The sequence below is a fragment of the Pan troglodytes genome, chromosome 3, assembly GCF_028858775.2.
Source record: "Pan troglodytes isolate AG18354 chromosome 3, NHGRI_mPanTro3-v2.0_pri, whole genome shotgun sequence".
Lineage (NCBI taxonomy): Eukaryota > Metazoa > Chordata > Mammalia > Primates > Hominidae > Pan > Pan troglodytes.
This window is the reverse complement of record NC_072401.2, coordinates 159,356,812-159,379,827: the sequence shown is the minus strand read 5'-3', so window position 1 is coordinate 159,379,827 and position 23,016 is coordinate 159,356,812. Positions and strand designations below refer to the sequence as shown.

The 23,016-nt window shown below is 36.0% G+C and overlaps 1 long non-coding RNA gene across 1 annotated transcript; it reads right to left on the bottom strand.

Annotated features, from left to right (window-relative positions):
- Positions 1-18,149: 18,149 nt before the first annotated feature.
- On the bottom strand, positions 18,150-21,819 carry LOC104006260 (uncharacterized). Its single transcript, XR_679883.2, has 3 exons — positions 21,734-21,819; positions 21,584-21,635; positions 18,150-19,408 (listed from the first exon to the last, which is right to left on the bottom strand). It is a non-coding gene; the product is annotated as an uncharacterized LOC104006260 (long non-coding RNA).
- Between the last annotated feature and the right edge of the window lie 1,197 nt (positions 21,820-23,016).

The window sequence follows — 23,016 nt, the reverse complement described above, 5'->3', positions numbered from 1 at the left end:
CATTTAACTAACTGCATAACATCTATTTTCTTATTCTTTCTCACTAATAGAAACCCAATTCTGTTTGAGGCTCAATTATACTCAGTTAGAAACATGGCATGTAGACACAACAAAATTGAGGTTCTGTTAGATAAGAGAAAATATAGATTATTGATTGAATAGTTGATAATTTCTGCCATTGTAAGTTTTAACTAGAATTAAAACGAAAGAGCATAAAACACAGTAATTTAATTTTGCATCACTAAGATACTGAAGCACTGTGAAAAGAACTTCAAATCTGTGTCTATGATCTCAGGCAAATGGCATTTTTGTGGTGGGAAAAGAGGAGAAACAGATGTAAAGTAACTGAGGCTATGTAATAATCTTGAGTGACTGAATTTGAAGGAAACATATAGGTACAAGGATGTACTTGAACTCATAATGGCTTTGACTTGAAAAAAAACACAGACACCTTAACTCTGTCCAACAAAATAGTCTAGAAACAAGGACTAGCCAATAATAATAAGTATCCATGGTGTCTAGATAGTGGTGTTTAAATTTCATTTTCTACAAAACAAAAACAACAAAAGTCGAAGATACTAGAAGAAATATCTCATTCTAAATCTGGGGCAGAAAATATACAAGATAATTCTGGAATGATTTGTCTTACAAGAAATCAGGCTATCACAGACTTCTGAGGATGTTTTCAAAGGATTCAGCAGCTAGCTAGAGAGACTTCTATTGGCCAAAGGAGGGACAGATGCACAACTTAAAAATGGAATAGGCAGAGGAGAGAGGAATTTGAGGGCAGTGAAAATATGCTGTATGGTACTATGTTGATGAATACAAATCATTACAACACCAAGAGTGAATGCTAATGCAAACTGTGAATTTTAGGTGACAGGGATGTGTCAATATAGGTTCATCGATTGTAATGAATCACCACTTGGTTGGGGCTGTGGGTAATGGGAGAGGCTGGGCATGTGTGGGAGTAGGGGGCGCATGGGAAATCTCTGTACCTTCCTCTCTATTTTGCACTGGGTCTAAAATGTCTCTTAAAAAAAAAGCCCAAAACACTGTAACAACTTTTACACTAAATGAAACAAGTTGCTAAAATGCTAAATAAAAGCCAATATAAAAATTTAAAAACCTCTTGGTGATGTTCAAGATATTCTAAGTCGCAGATTGGAAACGATGACCTGTGAGTCTAATCCGTCTAGCTTTCTGATTCTGTAAAAAAAAAGCTTTACTGAAACACAGTACACCAACTTGTTTACATTATTTTCTATGGTTGCATTCTGGTTATATCAGTAGAGTTGAGTAGCTGTGACAGAGGCTGTATGGCTTACAAAGCCTAAAAGATTTACAATTGGCTCTGCAAGTAATAGGATTCAGGACATACTACCTCAAAATATAGCATCTTGGTATTTGAGAAAACAGCAGAAGTAAAAGATCACCTTTCCCTGCCCTTGTCATCTGAGTTAGATCTTCAGACCATGTGAGAAGTGCCCACCCTATACCCAAACGTAAGGAATATCCTTATCTCTGAAGACCCAGGGATACAGAAGGATATGAACAAAAAAGCCCTGTTAAGTACTCAGAGTTTTTAATCATTAGATTATACCGCTTTTGTCCAATCATACATCTCTGCATCTACCCACTTCTTCATAAAACTTAGTATAGAAACACACAGGTTTACCTATTTCTTCGGGTCTTCATTTCCTTATGAAGACATCTGTCTCACATAAAACTTCTGTTAAATACTTTCCATGCTTTTCTCTAGTTAATCTCTTGTGTTATAAAGGCCTCGGCCATGAACATAAGATGGGAATAAAATAAATTTCTTTTTTCCTACACAAAAAAAGCTTTCTGATCTCTTTTCTAAGTAGTCAATTCATTATTTTGAAAAATAATTAATAAGAATGTAGCATTTTTTTTTCTGTCTCTCCTTTATGAATAATACCTCAAATTTTCCAAATGTCAGGAAGAGGATATTTTCTTTATAGATGTATTCTAGCATATACATAAAAATATAATAAGAAAATTAGAATATCACAGTTTTTCTACTTCTGATGAAAGAATGCATCTAATGATGTAATTGATCAGCAAGGCTAACACCATAGAAAAAGTCCCCCAGACATCATATGCCTTCTCACAGAACTTAAAAAACGGCCTACAATGTAGTCTTGCAAAATATCAGTCCTAGATCTGACGAATACTGCAGATCTAATTTACAAGAAAAACCTGTAACAGAAGTAACATACGAAACCATGCCAAGTTGATTTAATCAATAATTTCAGTCCGTGGGAAACTGAAGGAAAAACCACTAGTTTTTAAAACAACTAAGATGAAAAAAAGAAAAGAGAGTGAGAGTGAAGGAATACTAAAGAACAGTTAAATTGTTAGGTGAAAACATGCAACTATGGCTATGTCAAAAAATAGAAAGTGAGAATTTGCGTTTTAAAGATACATGCTCAGGTATGTGGATGAAATAAAACATCTGGAATTTGCTTCCAAATTACTTAGGGGAGGGGGAAAGAAAAGAGGGCCAGAGATAGAGCAATATTGTTACTTGTTGATGTGAGATGATTACATCATAGTTCTTTATACTATTTTCTTTATGTTTGAAATTTTCCACAACTAAATGTTAAAAAAAAAAGGAGACAGTGGGAATAAATTAAGTCAAGCCAGAAACCCTATTAAAAAGGGCTTATTGAAGAATTGTTGGTTAAGATTTTGTTCTTGCACACTGTCTGTATAGAACATAGAATTTTGCTTTGGAGCAAAGGTTAAATCAGTAACAAATGGAAAACTGGCCAACTTGCCTGTGAGAAAGTGAGAAAACTTATTTACAAATGTAACACAGCCAAGCTGTATTCAGTATCTGCTCCAAATAGCTGTCATTACCAGCCCCATCTGTTTAATTTTTAAATCCAATATTGTTTACATTAGAATAAGGCAGAATTTCTATTCTAAAAAGTGGTTTTTAAGTGATGATGAAATGACTTAGTGTGGCTGACTTAGAGAACCTTGTAGAAATGTAGTCGTGGATCAGTTAATGACTGCGTTTAACTGATACTAACACAGTGGCAAAATAGCATTGCCCTAAATAAGACAGTGACTTATTTTTCTTCTAATGAAATTCAGAGGTAAATAGTCTAAAGATGGTATGACTGCTTTACCATAATTACTATAGTTCCATACTCCTTCTTCTTGTTCCAGCCATCAAGTGTACACTCTGTGTAGAAGAAAGAGGAATATTTACTGGTAGAAATGTTTACTGGTAGAAATGTTTTCTTGCTTATCAGACTGATGTTTATGAAATTTTCTTCAGCTCTCAGGCAGTTGGCACTGTTTACATTACACTGGCTACCCAGATCTGCAAAGCAGCTGAAACAAATGTAGTTTATTAGCTGGGCAGGAAACCATCTGAACAGTACAGAAGTTCACTTACTGAAAAAAAGAGTAGCTATTGGCAACTGGACTCTGAGCCACAAAACCCAAGGTTTCACTAGAATGTGAGCTATCGCCTTTTCTTTTGGCTGCTGCCAGCACACAGTATGTAAAATAGAGAAAACAGGGAACTTTCTAAAAGAAAACTAATTTTAATTCTAAAAAGATATGAGTATGGCTTAGCAACTAAATCTGTTAGATGGGGTTGACTTCATCATTACTCCTTGTTTTTGGGACAACTCATCCACGACTTGGAAACGTACAAAAAAAGAAGGAAGGAAGGAAGGAGAAAGAAAGAAAGAGAAAGAAAGAAAGAGAAAGAAAGAAAGAAGGAAAGAAAGAAAGAAAGAAAGAAAGAAAGAAAGAAAGAAAGAAAGAAAGAAAGAAAGAAAGAAAGAAAACAAACAACTGAGAGTGCTTTCAGTAGAATGCTGCGTGGTATCCAGTGGATCCACCCAGGATTAACTAATCTTCTAGGGCTGTGAACATTTGAATGTCTTTGCATGACCAGACTGTTTAACATTTTTGAAGATGTAGAATTTATGTTGCAGAAAACTAATTATCATGCAAGTGTTACCTATCCATGGCAACACAGATGATTTTTCTTTTTGGCAATGCAAGCGAAATTTGTCTGGTAGACAATATAAACCTCTGTAGGTAAATTCTCATTTGAATTGGCATCTGTCTCATTCCTTCTTTAACTAATGCATTAAACAAAAACATTTAAATGGTTGCTATTTTTAATTTTATGTTTGATTGACAGCTATAATTGCCCTTTTTTGAAAATTAGTCTTGAATTGTTTTGCAGATCTCACTGAGAAGCTCCATTTGAGCTAACTTTATAGATCCCTGTGTGGCTGGAGCAGTGTAAACCAACAGAGTGTTGAGACAGGTTTTATCTTGGTTCCCAGAGTGAATATCAAGTAGCAATAGACCTTTAATTTTAATGCTTCTATGTTTCTCTAGTATTTCCAGAACCCCTCTTTACTAATTTTTCAAATTAATCATAAAATATTTTTTCAAGTTATTATGCTTCCATCCTTGAAAAACTATAGTATTTTTTAGTAAAGGTACTTCTTTTATTTCAGGAAGCACATTTGAACACTGTAAAGAGTACTGACATTTAAAATTGATTCAATTTACATAACATTTTCTAGGGACTAGAAACAAGCTTCAAAGGAGAAATTTGAATTCTTTTTATATATCACAATACCCAAAAGGATAACCAAATATATCACTAGCTTATCTCCCTATTTCCCTGATAAGGCATATTATTTCTGTTGGCAATTGGAGGAGTTATTTCCGGTAACAGATATCCGTGAAAATGCTAAAGACAGCATTTTTACAGAGTTTAGTTTCAATTATATGTTTCTGCCAAATTATATGTGGAAGTAGGGTTGGAGAAGGTCTAAAGGTGATTAACTTTTTTATTTTTGGCTATATGTTTCAGGCTACTGACAGTGATGTGAACCAGAGATTTTGATAGAAAAAGAAAAACTTTTTGGGGAAAAAATCCTGCAGTGAAATCTTTAACAGTAGCCAACTTATGAATATTTCATTTATACTTACTTGAACATCTTAAACCACATTATCATAAGTAATTCATAGACCTTTCCTAAAATAAGAAGGACTTATGATGCAACTTTTTATACTTGGAAAATAATTATAAAATGTATTCTTGAAAGTAGTATCTTTTATTTTGCCAACAACTTCTTGACTAACATTAGGTAAAATTACATGCAACTCCGGTCATTGCAGTTATTCCTTGGTTTTGTCTTTCTGAAGAAAAAAAATAGTTGTACCATAGCTGATAGTTATAATGATTTATATTATGTTCCCAGTTCTTGTTTACCAAGTCTGAAACAGAGTCAGAGAACACAGACTGTGAGCATATCTTCTGGTTATGCCTCTAGATCTATTTTCCAATTTCTGCCCTCTCCTCCACCTTAGAGGCTGATCTATAAACCAAACAAGGAACTCCCCTGATTTATCATTTCCAGCTGGGTTTGGCCATGGTGTGGCCCAGCAAGAGATAAGATAGGAGGAAGAGTGAGGTTGGGTAGTTGTTCCCCTGGCTTCCCTCATGCACAGGCTACCTGCGTTCATCAGATGGGGTTGCTTCATTAAACCAATCTCCTTTACAGGATTCTGTCTTTCAAGGTACAATGACCACTGTTTGCCCCTTCCATTTGCACCGGCGGTGGCAGCAACTCTGCTCTTACCAGCACTGTGGATGTTGATATAGTTTGGATGTTTGTCCCCTCCAAATCTCATGTTGAAATGTAATCTCCAGTGTTGGAGGTGGGGCCTAGTGGGCGGTATTTGTCATGGGAGCAGGTCCCTTATGAATGGTTTGGTGTCCTCTCCATGGTAATGAGTTCACATAAGAGTTGCTGTTTGAAGAGCCCGGCACCTCCCTGCCTCTCTCTTGCTCCCTGTCTCACCATGTGATATGCTGGCTTCCCCTTTGCTTTCTGCCATGATTGGAAGCTTCCTGAGGTTTCATTAGAAGCCCAGCAGATGCTGGTGCAATGATTGTACAGCCTGCAAAACTGTGAGCCAAATACACCTCTTTTTAAAAAATAAACTATCCAGTTTCAGGTATTCCTTTATATCAGTGCAAAATGGACTAACACGAATGTATTAGGTTGGTGCAAAAGTAATTGCGGTTTTTGGCATTACTTTTAATGGCAAAAGCCACAATTACATTTGCACCAGCCTAATATGATACTTTTTGTGACTTCCTTACACGCTTATTATACCTTTATATCTGATTCTTTTATTAAATCATTATTCATATTTGAGTGTGATAGCTGTTGTCCCGAAAAACTTGACAAAGAAACAAACAGGAATCTAGTAATATCCTAAGTATATGCAGGTACGGTTTATTCAATTCAATTTAATTCAGTATTTATTGAGAGCTTGTGAAGCAATTAAGCTCCCAGGAATGGAGGATGTGGAGGTGGGAGGTAGAAAAGGATAACAGTCTCCAGCACCTGCCCCAGAGAACACAAAGCACCATTTACATTTCTATTTCCCAACCTTGCTTTTTGCCTGCCACTGCTCTGCCATGGTTATTTTAAGATGTTTGTCTTCCTACGTTATAAAGTCTGTTGTGAGAGAATATATCTTTTTTCCACTCCACAGACCCATTTGATGATGACGATAGCGCTGTTTATTTACTACATTATGATTCTGAGAGATGTTCATATTCTGTAAAGGTGACTGTTCTTTACCAGAAACCTAAGGCTCACAGGTCACATTAATGTAAACGTGAATGTTTCCTTCCAAATGTACTATTGGTCCTACCAGCTGCTGAACCCCGTGCCCCAGGACTAGAGCACAACGTGAAAATGTCCTCCCTGCTTCTGATGAGTGAATTTCTTCTGCTTCCCTACTGTAATTCTTCATTTCTGTATGTTTAGAATTTTAAAGTAGGCATTAATCAGAACTTGAAGAAAAGTCAGTAAACAGACAAAAATAACAAATAAATGAAGTAGCACACATTCACATATATTCATATTACATTTCCATTATGACATGACTCTTTAATCATGCTTTGACGTTATTCTGGTTAAGAAAAGAATAAGAAGTTTTAAAATGAGAATATCTATAAATAAAGCAGATTTTGTAGAATAGTTTGTTCCCACTGAAAGACAGAAAAATAGGTTGCAAGTAATAAGTCGAAAACTAAAAATATTTTTATTAAGTCTAAGAAAAATATAATCTCTATATGTTCTGAGAATTTCAAAATTCAACATTTATTCCTTATTTTAAAATAATTTTAAAAGATAATGGAAACTCTATCGGTGGGATTAAATGGTTTTTTTTTTTTTACTGAGACTAATGTTATATTTAGTTGTAAAATATTTAAAATATTTTTCTATAATCAGAAATAAGAAATAACACCTATAACTTCTATTGTTTAACACTGTACTAAGATACTATTATTACCTAAGTGTCTAAGATACTAATATTAACTTACCCAGTTAGATAAGAAAAAGAATTAAAATCATAAAAATTAACAATGAGGACATAATGCTATAACTATTTGCAGAGTATATGATTATATACTGAGAAAAGGCAAGAGAATCAGCTAAAAATCCTCAATACGCAGTAATTCAGTATATACTAGAGTATAACATTAACTTAGAGAAATCAGTAATTGTCAAACAAACTAAAAATAATAGAAAATGCATTAGCAAAAAAAAAAAACTCCAAAAAGGTAAAATTTCTAGAAACATAGAATGAGAAACATGCACAGCCATATTAAAAACTCTAAAATTTCCTGAATATAACTATAACAAATGAAAAAATGAAAAAAAATCAGCAATCTTCTCCAAGTACATTAATAAATTTATCCTGGTCTCAACAAATATGCTATTTATTAACTACACAAATTAATACCAAATTCCTACAGAATTTTTTTAAAAAATCAAAATTCTTAACACAGAAACAGAAAACCAAACACGACATGTTCTCACTTATAAATTGGAGCTAAACATTATGGACATAAAGATAGGAACAATAAATACTGGGGAATTCCAAAAAGGGAGAAGAAAGGAGGAGGGTAAATGTTGAAAAACTACCTGTGGGGTACTTTGTTCACTACTTGGGCAATGGGATTATCAGAAGCCCAAACCTCAGCATCGTGCATTATACCCATGTAACAAATCTGCACATGTATACCCTGAATATAAAATGTGTAATAAGAGGCAAAGCAATTGGATAATGATAAATGGTCAATTAAACAGGAAGATACAGCAATTAAAAAATATATATGCACCCAACATCAGAGAACCTAAATATATAGAAAGAAAACATTGGCAGATCTGAAGGAAGAAATAGACAGAAATATAATAGTAAGATACTTCAATATCCAACTTTGAATTTTAGAACATCCAAAAATAAAATGTAATGAGGAAACAGTGTCTTGCACAGACCTATAGACCAAACAGCCCTGACAGGCATATATAGAACATTCCAAGCAACAACAGCAGAACATACAGTCTTCTCATGTGTACATAGAACATTCTCCAGCATAGATCACGTTAGGCCACAAAAAAGTCTTAAGAATTTAAGATTAAAATTTTACTGATACATTTTACAACCACAATGGAATAGAATAGTAGTCAATAATGGAAGTAAACTGGAAAATTCACAAATATATGGAATTAAACAGCTCAGTCTTGAACAACCAATGGGCCAAAGAAAAACCAAATGAAAATTTAGCAAATATCCTATTTCCCAAATGAAAATAAAAGTAGAATATTCCAGAACTTATGGAATGCAGCCAAAGTGATTTTAAGAGGGAAGTATATAGAGAAATGCCTACATTAAAAAAGAATGATCTCAAATGAACAATCTAAATTTCCTTTTCAAGGATCTAGAAAAAAATAACACTAAGCACAAAGTTAGCAGAAGGAAGAAAATAATAAAAATTAGAGCATACATAAACAAAACAGAATAGAACAACAAAAAGATTAGTGAAATAGTTTATTTTTTGAGAAGTTTAACAACATGGATAAACCTTTAGCTAGACTAAAGGGGGAAGACAGATAAGCTTCAAATAAATGAAATTAGAATAGAAAGAGAATATATAACAACTAATGCCAAAGAAATAAAAAGAATCATATGAGACGTCTATGAACAGTTAATTATACAGCGGTACACTGAATAACCTGGAAAAAATGAATACATTCTTAAAAATACAACATACCAAAACGGAATCATGAAGAAATAGAAAATCTTAACACACCAAGAAGCAAAAAGGTAATTGAATCAGTAATCAAAACTCTCCCAAAAAAGAAAAGCCCAGGAGCAGATGGCTTCAGGGGTGAATTCTATAAAACATTTGAAGAAGAATTAATACTAATTCTTCTTTTTAAATCTTTATTAGTTACAGTTGGCAAATAACAATTATATGTATTTAAAACAAAAATTCTGGCAGAGAAAACCAATAACAGGGACTTTTTCATACATATTTAATATGCTATATAAATTTAAGTTATAAAAATGTTTAGAGACAGAGTAATACAATATAACAAAATATTCAGAAATTGACTATAATACTTACATTAAGTAAATCTGAAGTCAAAAGATTCCCATTTAACAAATGTGTTGAGATCTGGGGGAAAAAGCTGTGTTCATACTTGGACAAAGATGAATTCAAAATGTGGTAATGATTTAAATATAAGAAACCATAAAGTAGAGAAGAAATATGGGAGATTTCCTTCATAAACTCAGAGAGTGGAAATCCTTTATACATTTGACAAAAATATTCAGAAGCCATAAAAAAGACTGACAAATTTAATGACATAAACACCGGAAACTACTAGATGACAAAAGACAAAAAACACAGTCCAAAGACAAGGACCAAATGGAAAATATCAATAACTAATATCGCATACAAGGACTCCCTAATATATAAAGAAAACCTACAATTAGATAAGAAAGTTAATATGGTTTAGCTCTCTGTCCCCACCCAAATCTCATCTTGAATTATATGCTATAATTCCCATATGTTGTGGGAGGGACATGGTGGGAGATAATTTGAATCATGGGGGCAGTTTTCCTCATACTCTTCTCATGGTAGTGAATAGGTCTCATGAGATCTGATGGTTTATCAGGGGGTTCCACTTTGAATCTTCTCCATTTTCTCTTACCGATGCCGTGTAAGAAGTGTCTTTCGCCTCCTGCCGTGATTCTGAGGCATCCCCAGCCATGTGGAATTGTAAGTCCAATTAAACCTCTTTTTCTTCCCAGTCTCAGGTATGTCATTATCAGCAGCATGAAAATGGACTAATACAACAGCCAATAGAAAAAACAGGCAAAAGATAAGAGGAGACCAATCACAGAAAAGGAAATGTGCCCTTAAGCACAGAAGAGATGCAAATTCTCACTCATTGTAAGAGAAACACAAATCAAAACTACAATGATATTTCTTTTAATCTACCAGATAGATAAAAACCTAGAAGCTTAATAACTTAGCACCTTAATATTGGTAAAGTTGTGGCAGAACCAACTGACTGCCCCCTTCCAGGGGACTCATTCATAGCATAGCTTTTGCGAATGGCTGTTCACTACATAACTCCAGTTTTGCAATAAGGAGGTCCTCACAATAGGGGCAGCGGAGGGGCTGGCATTCTCATACATTATTGTGACTTTATAATCTCCATAAAATTAATATGCATACATATTTGTGACAGCAAATCTTTGAGTTTCTTGTTCATATGCACTATGGCATATGCAAAACAGCTTATGCACAAGTTTTTTTATTGCAGCATCATTTCTAACATCAAAAAGTTAGTGCTAGTTAAGAGACATATGACGCTTTTGTACAATGAGATAATTGGTCACAAGTAAAGGAATAAAATTCTGTTTCTGTCTTAATAGGAAAAAATGTGCCAGATATGTTAAGTAAAAAACAAAAACAAAACAGATCAAAAAAACAGAAAAATGCATGCAGTATGCTACCCTTTTGTGTAAAAGGGAAGAGAAGACAGAATATATATCTGTGCTAGCTTATACACACAGAAAAAAAAAATCGCTGACTGTAAAAACAAACTAGTAAAATAGTTAACGTGTTGGTTGGAGGTGCTAAGTAGATTGTGTGGGAAGGTATCTTAGTTTATGTTGCTATAACAGAATACAATAAACTAAGTGGCTTATTTCTCACAGTTTTGGATGCTGAAAGTCAAAGATCAAGGTGCTAGAAGATTCTGTATTTGTTGAGGGCTTTCTTCCTGTTTTGTAGACAACCATCTTCTCATCGTATCTTCATGTGACGGAGAGAAAGAGAGCTTCACATTATCTTCATAAAAGGGCACTGATCCCATCAGGAGGGTTCCCCTCCATGATCTCATTCAAATCCACTTATTACCCTAAGGCCCCAGCTCCAATCATCACATTGGGAATCAGTATCTCAACATATGAATTAGTTGGGGGACACAAACATTGAATCCATAGCAGAAGGAAAATTTTCACTGTGCACCTTTTAATACTTTTTGATGTTTGAAATGTGTGTTTATTACCTATTCAAAACTTAAAATACAAGAATTCCCAAGAATAATAGAGACAAATGGCAGCTCATCAAAAATGAAAACCTGAATGAATAGGTGGCATCTTTAAATTAATCTCTCAAACAGGAGCAGCACGAATTTACATAAGGTTCAATAAGATATCCTGACCTTTTGTAAACGGATGTTCCTATTGCACTTACTACCTGCTTAGCCATGATTCAAACGAGTTATATTTTGCTGGTAGTCTATTTCTTCTTCAAACATTCGCATTTATCTGAAACCTTGGGATTTCTGTATTTTTATTAATAAATTATCCCAAATTTTGTATTTAAATAATGCCATAAATTGAGAGCCAAATATCTGTAATATATGAAAAATTCAACCACAAAGAAAATGCAAATGATGACAGGATTATAAAACAAAACATTCCTTCAGAAAGCAGCATCCTGAATATAATGGGCTGTTGTGTTCCGTATGGGTTGGAAGCCCCAGATGGCCAAGCATTCTGGAGAGGGTAGGAGGTGATGAAAAGTAGGAGGTGACAGAATGTGGTATTTTAGGGGATTTGAACTGAGGGAAAGCACTGAATCATTTGGCTGTGGTATTCATTATGCGTATGAGTGTAAGTAATCTCTATCTGCCATGAATACAGAAAGGAGAGAGAGACAGAGGGAGTGGTTAGGTATAGTCATAGGGATTTCCCTTGCTTCTAAAATGGGGAAAGATTGAAATAAGTACCTCATACAAACGTGAAAGTTCACAGTAGAAAAAATAAAGATTTTTACGCCTGTAATCCCAGCACTTTGGGAGGCCAAGGCGGGTGGATCACGAGGTCAGGAGATCGAAAACATCCTGGCTAACACGGTGAAACCCTGTCTCTACTAAAAACACAAAAAATTAGCCGGGCGTGGTGGCGGTCGCCTGTAGTCCCAGCTACTCGGGAGGTTGAGGCAGGAGAATGGCGTGAACCCGGGAGGCGGAGCTTGCAGTGAGCCGAGATAGCGCCACTGCAGTCCGGTCTGGGCGAAAGAGCAAGACTCCGTCTGAAAAAAAAAAAAAAAAAAAAAAGGAAAGAAAGAAAGAATAAAGATTTTTGGATTAAGTGACTCCAGAAGAAATATATCTGAGCTGGGAGATGACATGTGCTAATTAAATCATCTCTGAAAAACGTATTGAAATCTCGTTTATCTAATACTCAAGCAAGAGTATTGAGTTTATAAATGCAATCATCTAGATAAGTCAGCAACTTCTCAAATATTTGGAAATTATCTTCTCCATAGTCATAGCCTCTAAAGTCACAGAGACTGAGACTGTTGCCAGCCAAATCTTGGTGACTTTTCGCTTCATATATAAATATAAATGTAAATAAAATTATATATAATTGTATATAAAAGCCTGCTAATACATAAATATATAATGTTGCTCTTTTATAATCTTCAGGAAATTCTATTAAACAATGAAAAATGAAATTTGTATTAGACTGTTTCTCACTGAGACTATTTTGTAGAGTGTTGAATCAACAGGACAGGAGGAAAACAAATCTCCAAACCCATGATTCCACACAACCATTCACCAATGTTGACTGCAGACTAGAGGTTCACAATCTGTGACCTTACAGACTGTGAGGTCATCATTTCTTCTGCCAAAAAAAAAAAAAATGCACATGACCCTGCTGATTGACCTACATTTAAAATGTACGGCTGCTAATCTCCAGGGGTCCTAGAGTGCCACCTTCAATGTTATTATATTTGCCTAGTTTTCAGACACTCTCTCCCACAGTTTTTGCCCTTAATTAGCTCATTCTCATCTCTATTCAGGCATGCTATATCTCCATCTTAAATATCATCCCATAACCATAGAATGCTCCAGGCATTGCCTAATTTTATTTTCTCTTTACAATGAAATACCTTGAAAGAGTTATCAGTGTTTCCTATTTTATTATATATTTTTTCTGTTCTCTAGCCAAAGGCCATAAGACTTACCATCCATGGATACTTCTCTTATCCAAGTCATCTGTTATTCTATTGCCACATCCAATGGTCATTTTCAATCTCTTCACTCTATATGTCAAGCAGCATTTAACAGAGTGTATTACATTTAATTTTTTAAATATTGTATTTATATATCCTATAGCATATTACTCTTTTTTAACTTTTATTCTATTATTGGCTTCATCTTCTTGTTTTATTTTGCTAGATCCTCTCCATCCTCCTCAACTTTTTTATATTTCAGAGAAGCCCAGGGCTCAGTGTTGAATCTCTCTTCTAGCTAAACTCTTTCTATACAGTTTTTTTGTGTCCATGGCTTTCCATTTCATCTATTTCTGAAGACTCAAATCTATTGTCTGGACTTCTACCAAAAACTTGGAATTTTGAAGTAATCCTGCATACATTTCAAAGTTCAGTGAAGGTTCCATTAGCATATGAGCAGCAGATCTAAAATGTGTTTGACTTATTGGTTCAGGTTTCATCCTAAGATATTAACTCGTATTTTGCCTTTCTTTATTTCTCCCAATTTGAGCTCCTCACACCCTGGAGATCATCTCACTTTTTGCTTTGCTTCCAATTGTTTTCCCATTTTATCTTTCCTTTATACTTGTAGATTTTTTCCTCTGTGTTGATAGTACCAACCACATCATAGGAGATTGAAATAAATTACATTTTCTGATTGGGTAGTTAGTCTCTCATTGTATATCAGACAGATGAAGTTATAGAAAATGTCTGAAGTTTTAAAACCTACATGAAATATCCTTGCCAAAGACCTTAAACTAGCTATTAAGTTTGGCCAGATGTCTTGTTTCTGAGCTCTTGGCACACTGGCAAAACACATGCATGGTTTAAAAAAAAAAAATCACTATCATCAAAAAGAACTTCTATGTTTCTGATAGTAACAAGTGTAAAAACATAGCAATCACCCTATTATCTGGGCGATAAGTAGTCTACAGAATAAAGGCGCATTCTATACCAGATTCCTGGCTTTGATTGATACGTTTAATACTCTTTCAACATTTGCAAGTAGGAAATTAAATTCCTTTTATTCATCTCTAAGTCCTTCCTGGATTTTCTTCTCTTTCCTTTTTCTTTGTTTGGTGGCAACGTAGGCAGAAATTAAGATCTTGTTGATGATGCTATGGGGTCTTTTGATTCCGTTATAGTGCAGCAGGGGTTTATAACTGTACCTCCCACTGGCAAAACATCAAAGCAGTTACACAAATGCATCTTTTACTTTTAACAGATGAGTGTCTTGTGGTGGGCCAATCAAAATATAGCTACAAAGTATTTCAATTATCTTCTTGCAGATAAGTTTATTTTAGAAAATAAAAGGTGGCATAATCATTTTCAAAGAGCACAGATTGTGAGGTCATTATTTCTTCTGCCAAACAAATGAATCATTTTGGGCATCTTCACCTCCCACATTTTCCATGTTACAGCTAAAGAAAGCAAGAACTTCCTGAAAAAGAAATAATTTTTACAGAAGCAACTTTTCAAATACTCTAAACGAATTATCTTCGTACTCTACAGTGGGTGGTTATACCACCTGAATAATGTATCACATTTGAGCCCAAGTCAAATGTAATTTGAAAAAATACTGAACCTTTACAACACAGAGAGCATATATACCAGGTTAGTGTTGCTGCTTTATGTCAATTGCCAACTGTTCTACAGAAACACCTATTAAATAATATTTCATCTTAAACAATTTTATGGCAGAGAGCGGAAAAGAAGTTTTGCCACAAAATCTATCCCATTGATTTGCTGAAAGGAGAATCTAATTTAAGCACAATAATGCGTTTACAGGCATAACACCCTTCTGCTAAAATCTGTCTAAAATAACGGTGCTAAGCAATATACTAGTTAGACCTGAACTAGTTGTGCTATGACAAGCAACTAGCTTAATTGTATTTAAGTTGTGCTATGACAAGCAAGTAGCTCAACTGGGAGCAGTGTGTGATTGGCAAAAAAGAAAATATGTACCACACAAGCATTACTAGGAATAGGCTGATTAGGAATTCATTGTGAGGGAATACATAAGGTAGGAAGGAGGTCTTTGGTTTATCAGCTACATTAAAGAATTAATGCTTTTCTAGTCTCACAGAGTTCCTCATTTTCTTTAGAAGTCTTTAGACATTATCTTAAATGCTACAATCCATTAGATTACTTTATGAAAATATGTACTTCTTGCTTGTTCTCCCAAGTATACCGAAGGTAGCTTGGGCACAGCCCTTTGCACCATTATGCACTGATCTTTCTGTCTTCAAGTGCTTCTTGAAGAAATGTACTACGTTTCCTTCTCTTGATAATGCCACAGTGCCTGGCAAGGTGCCTTACTGGAGGTGTGGATTAAATATATTTTAACTTTATTAGAGTCCATTTAAAAGATAAATATTTGTTCATGTCAATCAGCTTTAAAGTTCTCAAAATAAATTCTATATTTTTATGATAAATATTTTAAATTCCTCATGGAATCCTTACATAAGTTTATTAATTATTAGAAGTATGTTTAATAGGTAAAACATATTTTTCATGTTTTATGATGTTAAAAACACAATAAGGCACTAACAATAATTAGGACTATGTAAAATGTTAAATAAAAATACATCTTTATAGGTTTTTTTTCCTATTTGCAAAACTTTTTATGTGAATTAGCCCTCTTGTTAATGAAGAGGTTCTTGAGATAGGTATAAAAACATAGGTATAGTATATGAAGAATTTGAGATTCCAAGGGGTTGGAGATGGCTTTCCAAAATCAGCTGGTACATCCAAATAGGGTGAATAGTTTATAGAAAATAAATTCTCCCTAACCACCCACATGGGCCCATCAAACTGAAGACTGTGGCCAACACTGTGAAGTCAGCAATGCCTCATCAATTCTCCCAGGGTCAAGACCCCTAAGAAGCTATTGGCACAGTCTGGGCCTTGGATCTTGGATTCAAAATTTCTGGTCGAGGGACATAAATAAGCAATCTTAGAAAACAAATTGACTGCCAGGATCACCATTTTAGTCACTTGTTTCAAAAGGAAAATAATTCAGAACCTGGTTAGATTTTGAAACTCAAAGCATAAGCAAGATATACATCATAGCATCACACTCACTGCCTGTTCCCTGTTTTTCATTCCTTTCCTTAAACATATATTTGTCCAAAGCTTGTCTAAAGCAATGAACTGCAGATTCATTCATCATTGGTTTATTTTCTCCTAATATCCATGCAAAGAGAGTGTAGGACTGGAATTCTAGAGACCTGTTTCTTTGGTTAGTTTCTTGACTCTTTTATTAGTTAGCTCTGTTACTTTGGCAGTTCACTTCATTTTCTCTCTGATAAATCCACTCTTTTTACATGTAAAATTAGTGATCTGAAATAGATAAGTCTCTCTAATTTCTCCAATGTCTCTGAATCTGTAAGAAAAGTTAAGAGTATATAATAAATCATTTTCAAAATGTAAGAAAAAGTTATAGTAAACGATTCAAGTCATGACACTAAGTAATTTCTAATTCTGGGCTTTGCTAAAGTGTCAATTTGAAGAGAAAATGTGTGTATCCAATTTTAGCTGCCTAATGTAATTTGAGTAAAATGACAGAGCCACTGATTCAATACCATTACCAAATTAGTTTGTCCGTAACCTCCAGCATTGCACTCCGTTAAATTACACACTTATTAACAATACATTTGAAGAGATATTTGTAGAAAGAATCTTCGTACAAGTTAGTTACAAGCCACAATTTTAGCCTTAGAGTCCAAAATCCCTTACAGTACATGCTAAGCCTTAACCAGACAACAGTATTATTCTGACACATGTACAGATAGCACATTGCTATTCTTGCCCTGGCCACTCCTTGATCTGCCAGCTGTGCTCTGTGCTATTTCTCTCTAAAGTGGCCTTTCAAGCAGCAACTCAGATTGCACCCACCATGCAGGAAGCACTGCAACTAGAAGTGATTTTTTTCCTTCCACCCAGCCAGCCACCCACCTCAGTTCACCCCCACCTTCCACCCCACCAGGTTCTAATTGTGTCTATCCTCTTTTGACTCGAGTGCTTGAAGTCACCTCTACCCACGTGAACTCCATGCTGGTCTACAGTGGTGTAGCTAAGGGTTTGTTTCTTAAGGATTTGCCTCTAGGATTACTACTCTCTTTCCCTTGCTAGTTCCCAAATTCTTTGGACTCCAACCATACCTTCCACTAGTTCTGAACTCTTGATTATGTGACCTCAGATATGATGCCTCTTGTCCTCAGCAATTCATATTTTTACCTGCTGTCACCAATATTCAAATGTTAGGGTTTTTTATTATTTCTGTTGACTTTTGTAGAATTCACCCAGACATTTTTTTCTTTTGCATTTCTGCCTGATTTCTTCGTACATTAGTTATGTTTCATGGCATGAAATCATTATTTGCATACTTACTATAAAATCTTACAGTAAAAACACTTTATCTTTCCTTTCATATCTCTATGGGCCTGCATTTATATATGCAAACGTGTATTTGTATTTGGGACATTAATAGCAAAATATGTTATCATATAATTTATACAGTAACATAGCTACTGGTAATATGGTCTGAAAAATGCCATCGGCTTTTGCTTTTTTCTCTGCCAGTGCTCTGATACTCACATTGCTAATATTTCTGTTGAAGGTTTTATTTAAAAACCTGAGGCAAACCTCTTTAGTGTTAAAGAATAATAAAATAATTACCAAGATATTTTTATTTTTAACAACCCAGAGTAGATGCTTTGATTACTACATGAACTTTTTATTTTTTGTTTTACCTCAAATTACCCTTAATATTAGCGTTTAGTAATTAAAAAATCCATCATACTAGTGTAACATAGAACTTTTTTTTTTCTCTTGAGTTGAAATTCAGGTATTAAAAACATGCATGTTCTTAGCTTAAATATAATGCCAGGTTACATTTATAATGTGTAAAGAAGCAATTGTTTTCTAACTACAGCCTAATAAATCGGTACATTGTGATACCTGCTACAGGCAGTAAAGCAGTAGTAATAAATACAAGAATCATTAAATAAACTTTCATTATGCCTCACTGTTCAAGGGTATCATTTTTTCCCTCGGGTTCAGTTTTTAAGAAGAGTGTATGATAATGTCATGGGATTCTCGGGGTGTCACTTCACCAGCTGGAAACCTATGTGGCCAGTGGTGCCTTTGCCTGAGTTTTGCTTGGGCCCACAGGTCTCATTCCACCCACTCGGCCTGGCAGGCTGCAATCAGCTGGGGCTGGATCCCTGAATCCCATACCTGCCAAGGGCGGGCCAGGTGTGGAGTGGCGAAGGGTGCATGAGTGAGCATGAGGTCTGGCCACTGTGCATGGCCAGGCAAGCCGGCAGCGGTGGGGCGGGGAGCTATAGGCACCAGCATGGGAGCCAGCTCCCTGCAAGGCTGTGGCTGGACCAAATGTACCACAGCAGCTTCCACGGCTGGCACCGAGGAATGCAGTGGCGTCCGGAAGCTTGGAGACACCAGGAACCATAGAGCCCCAAAGAGGGTGTCATAGCCCTGGCTCAGGGATCTCCTAGGCCTGGGCTCCCAGAAGGGCTGCAGCTCTTCTCTCCTTCTCTTTTCTCTCCTTCTTGTCACCTACAATATGGCGAGCAAGGGATGTGTTTCAGCCCTGTTTGTGTTACAACCCTTTTGCAGGTCCCGAATTCTTGTCCTGTGTCCAGGAAGAATGAGGTAGACGGACAAGTGGAGGGTGAGCAAGGCAAAGAGGAGTTTTATTGAGCAATGGAACAGCTCAGAGGAGACCTGCATTGGGTAACTCCTCCCTGCAGGCAGGGTGTCTTGATGAGTGTTCAGCTCTCAGCAGAGACCTTGGAGTGGGTAGCTCCTTTCCGCAGCTGGTAGTCCCATCATCTCCTTGAGTCAGATTGAGTCCAGGGCTTCTATGGGCCTCAGAGGGAAGGAAGCACATGCCAATTGGTCCATGGGCAGCCATGGGCGGGCCTGGAAAAAGCACCATAAGCTTCCACTCTGGTCGTGCAATCGGCAGCCTGGACCCCAGGCTTCAGGCCCTCCCAGCCTGAAGGTGGGGCTTCACTGAGGATCCGCCCACTTCTGCCTAGGCGCCTGTCTGCCTCCTCCCACCCTTCATGGTACCCAGGCTGTTCATGACACGGGGTGCCTGCAGGCCAGCACCGAGTTGCCATCATCTCCCCCTCAGCTTCCCTCCCATGCTTGTCAGTGCCCAAAGTCTGGATGGGGGCAAGGCAGCAAGGGGCTGCTGGCAGGTCAGCCCCGCCCCAAGCATGCACATACCCAGCCGGGCGGTGACAGTGCCTGAGCTCTGTCCCAACCTTGCTCCGAGATCAGAGTGGACTCTGGGAGTAGGGAGAGGTCAGCAGCGAGTGCAGACACCTCCGAGCCTGCGGGGACAAGGGACCTTCTCGGGCCCCCAAGAATGCAGAGATGCCCAGGTCCCCAGCCAGGGCTTGGGTGGCTGCATCTGTGCCCAGGAAGGTGGCGCTCCTGCCTGCTACTAGCCCTAAAGAGCACAGGGATGCCTGAGTTTGCAGCTGCAGCTGCACCTGGGGAGCTCAAAGTTCCCACCCTGCTGACTCAGAAGGGAGTGGGTCTCCCGCTAGCTCTGTGGAGTGGGCAGCCAGCCCCAGAGGTGTCTTCCCCATTGCAGCTGGCATCATGTCAGTGGCCTCTCTAGATGGGCCGCTACTGTCAGCAATACTTAAGTAAGGTAGACAGCTGTCAGTCTGACAGTTTATCCAAATAAAAATTAAAAGCTAAATATTTACTGATGTACAATGATATTGAAAAATAAATTGACTGCTCTATATAACTGTTGCAATATTTGTTTAAATATTTAACTGTCAACTAATTATAATTTTAAAATATATAACCTAAATGTGAAATAACCCAAGGTTTTGGCATCTAATTCTATTTCCTATTTATTTAACCTTGTTCTATAATCTATGTTCTATTTTTTATTGAAAATTTCTGGTAATTTATTGGTTAAAGGGAATGATTTTCTATAGCTTTTTTTTTTAAATCATCAGGATCAATTCAAACATGACATTTATATTATTTAGGAAATTTATTTATTTATTTATTTTGGCATCAGACACTCCTAGGTTCTAGTATTGGGTTTGCCACTTATTTGTCATGTAACCTCAGGCAAGTGCCTAAACTTCTCAAAGCTATATTTCCCTCCTTTATGAATAATGGATAATACCAAAAAGCAGTTTCATTCTATAGGTGATATTATTTTCAAAATAAGCTATGCAATGCACTTAATATAGCATCTGACTCAATGGAAGTACACAAAAGGCATGACTAGTGTTTCGGTTTTTGTTGTTTAGTTGTCACAGGCATCTAATTTTTTATTTGTTCCTCAGTTTATTTGTATGCTATTTGCAGGCATGCTCCTTTCAGAAGATTTAAAGAAAAAAGAATGATTTTTGTCTTGCTTAGTGCTCTTGTCAGGGGAGAAGCAAGAACATTCAATGAAGGTTTTTAAAAAATACACTACCTAGGAGTTAATAGTAAAAGATCTCTCTCTCCTAATAGTGTAAACCTGGCAATCCTATTATACCACAAGAACTCACTTATATCTGATAATTTAAATGACTTTTCAAGTTCCCACTTCGCTGTTTCATTTCATTGTTTTGCCATTTCATTGTTTCCTAATAAAGACCTTCCCTAGACCTGTTATTTGCTCAATGAACAAATCACAAAAGTATGTGTAAGTAATAAGGAACACAGAACCGAAACTAGCCTCAGCAGATATTTTGATTACCTTAACTGAATAAGGAAGACTGCAAAAATAATTTAGTTACATTTGTATAATATGTATACATAACTTATCAGGAAAGCAAAGCACAATTCAATAGTTAGTTCAAAAATTTCATAATGTTTTCTGTTAGTGATATTATTTCTATTACAAGTTGTTCAAAGGATAGTTTAAGTAATTTTAATAAATCTTATTTTTACCCTAAATGTGAATCTATTCAAAATTACTCAAATAATATATGTTGCATGCTTGTTCTTAGAAAAAGAATCAAACACTATAGAAAATACAATACAAACCCACTTCTACACCAAATCCCTTTCCTCATCCCCCACCCTCATACACACAGGTCCCATAATGGCCTTTTAAGAAATGCTGACGAAAGTCATTTGTGTTATCTATCTCTGCTATTGCTGGAGCGTAGAATTCTCACTTTGAAGAAATGAGAAGGATGTAAGAACTATGAAAAAAACTTTAGGGGAGATGAAATAGTAAAAGAAGCAGCAACAGAACACAAGCAGTTTATATACATTACTCAACTGATTCCTTACGACAGCTCCATGAGGCACATGTTATTCTCAGGTTTCATTACAGTGAAGTACAGCTTAGGCTAAGAGATATCCTCAAGGTTATGTTATCAGCAAAAGGCAGACCTGGAATTCAACCAAATTCTATTTTTTCCAGTACTTCAAATGTAGCAGTTACACCATGCTACCTCTCAATGGCTTTTTCTTTGGGATCTTAAATATTTTTTTTGAAATGGGAAGTTTTTCTAGACACATGCATGAACATGCACATGCATACACATATATACATGCATGCATATGAATCTTAGGGTGTACAATAAACAGAATAGCATTTTTGCAAGGATTTAGATGAATAATATGAATAATCATAACTTTTGAGTTCATTTATTACAACAAGTGAATATACCAGAAGGAAATTATCTTTTTTAATACATTTATATTTTCAGAGCAGTTTATGTTCAGAGGAAATTGAGTCAAAGATACAGAGATTCCCCTGCACCAGCTGCCCTCACACACGCATAGTCTCTTCCATTATCAACATCCACACCAATGACATTTTATATGGTGAAATTCTACTTAGATAACAAATGAGATAAATATCATCTCATACTTATGAATATTTTGACCACAGGTGGGTCAGTTGACTAGAGGACATTATTGTTTGATGGGTATAGGCAATATATTCCAAAATGGCATTTCAGAGCTTTGGGTATTGCCATCTCGGTAAACTCTGAATTGCAGCTGACTGGTAAATACCACTGGACACTCTCTAAACATGACCAAAACAAAAAAAAAATCAACCTAACTGTAGAATTTTCTAGACACAATCTGACCATTTACATTCAGAGTCTCCCTCCGGTCAGTCTTTTCTGGTTCTGCATAACCCCCTACAGCTGTGGATACCAGCACTCAGGCCATTCCTTGGCACTCTCTTGACAGAGGCACGTTTCTCATTGAAAGGTGGTAGTTAACCTTTCAGAGATGGAAATAGGATCTTTTTTCCTGAGTTGGAGCCTGCAGCACATAGGTAAGAAGGGAGAATCTTGTCCATTGCAAAGGTATAGAGCCAGAGCCCTTTTCCTGTATATCATGTTCAAATCTATTGACAAACAGAATATATCATTTGATTTATTTCTCTGTATGCTTCTAAATGACACAGTCATTTATCAGCTATGAAGTCTAGCTAGTCAGTTCTAATAATGTTCCAAATTTTGTAAAAAAGCAATACTTCTAAAAATTACCAGAAAACAAGACAAGCATGAATATTTAGGATAGATGACATAAGA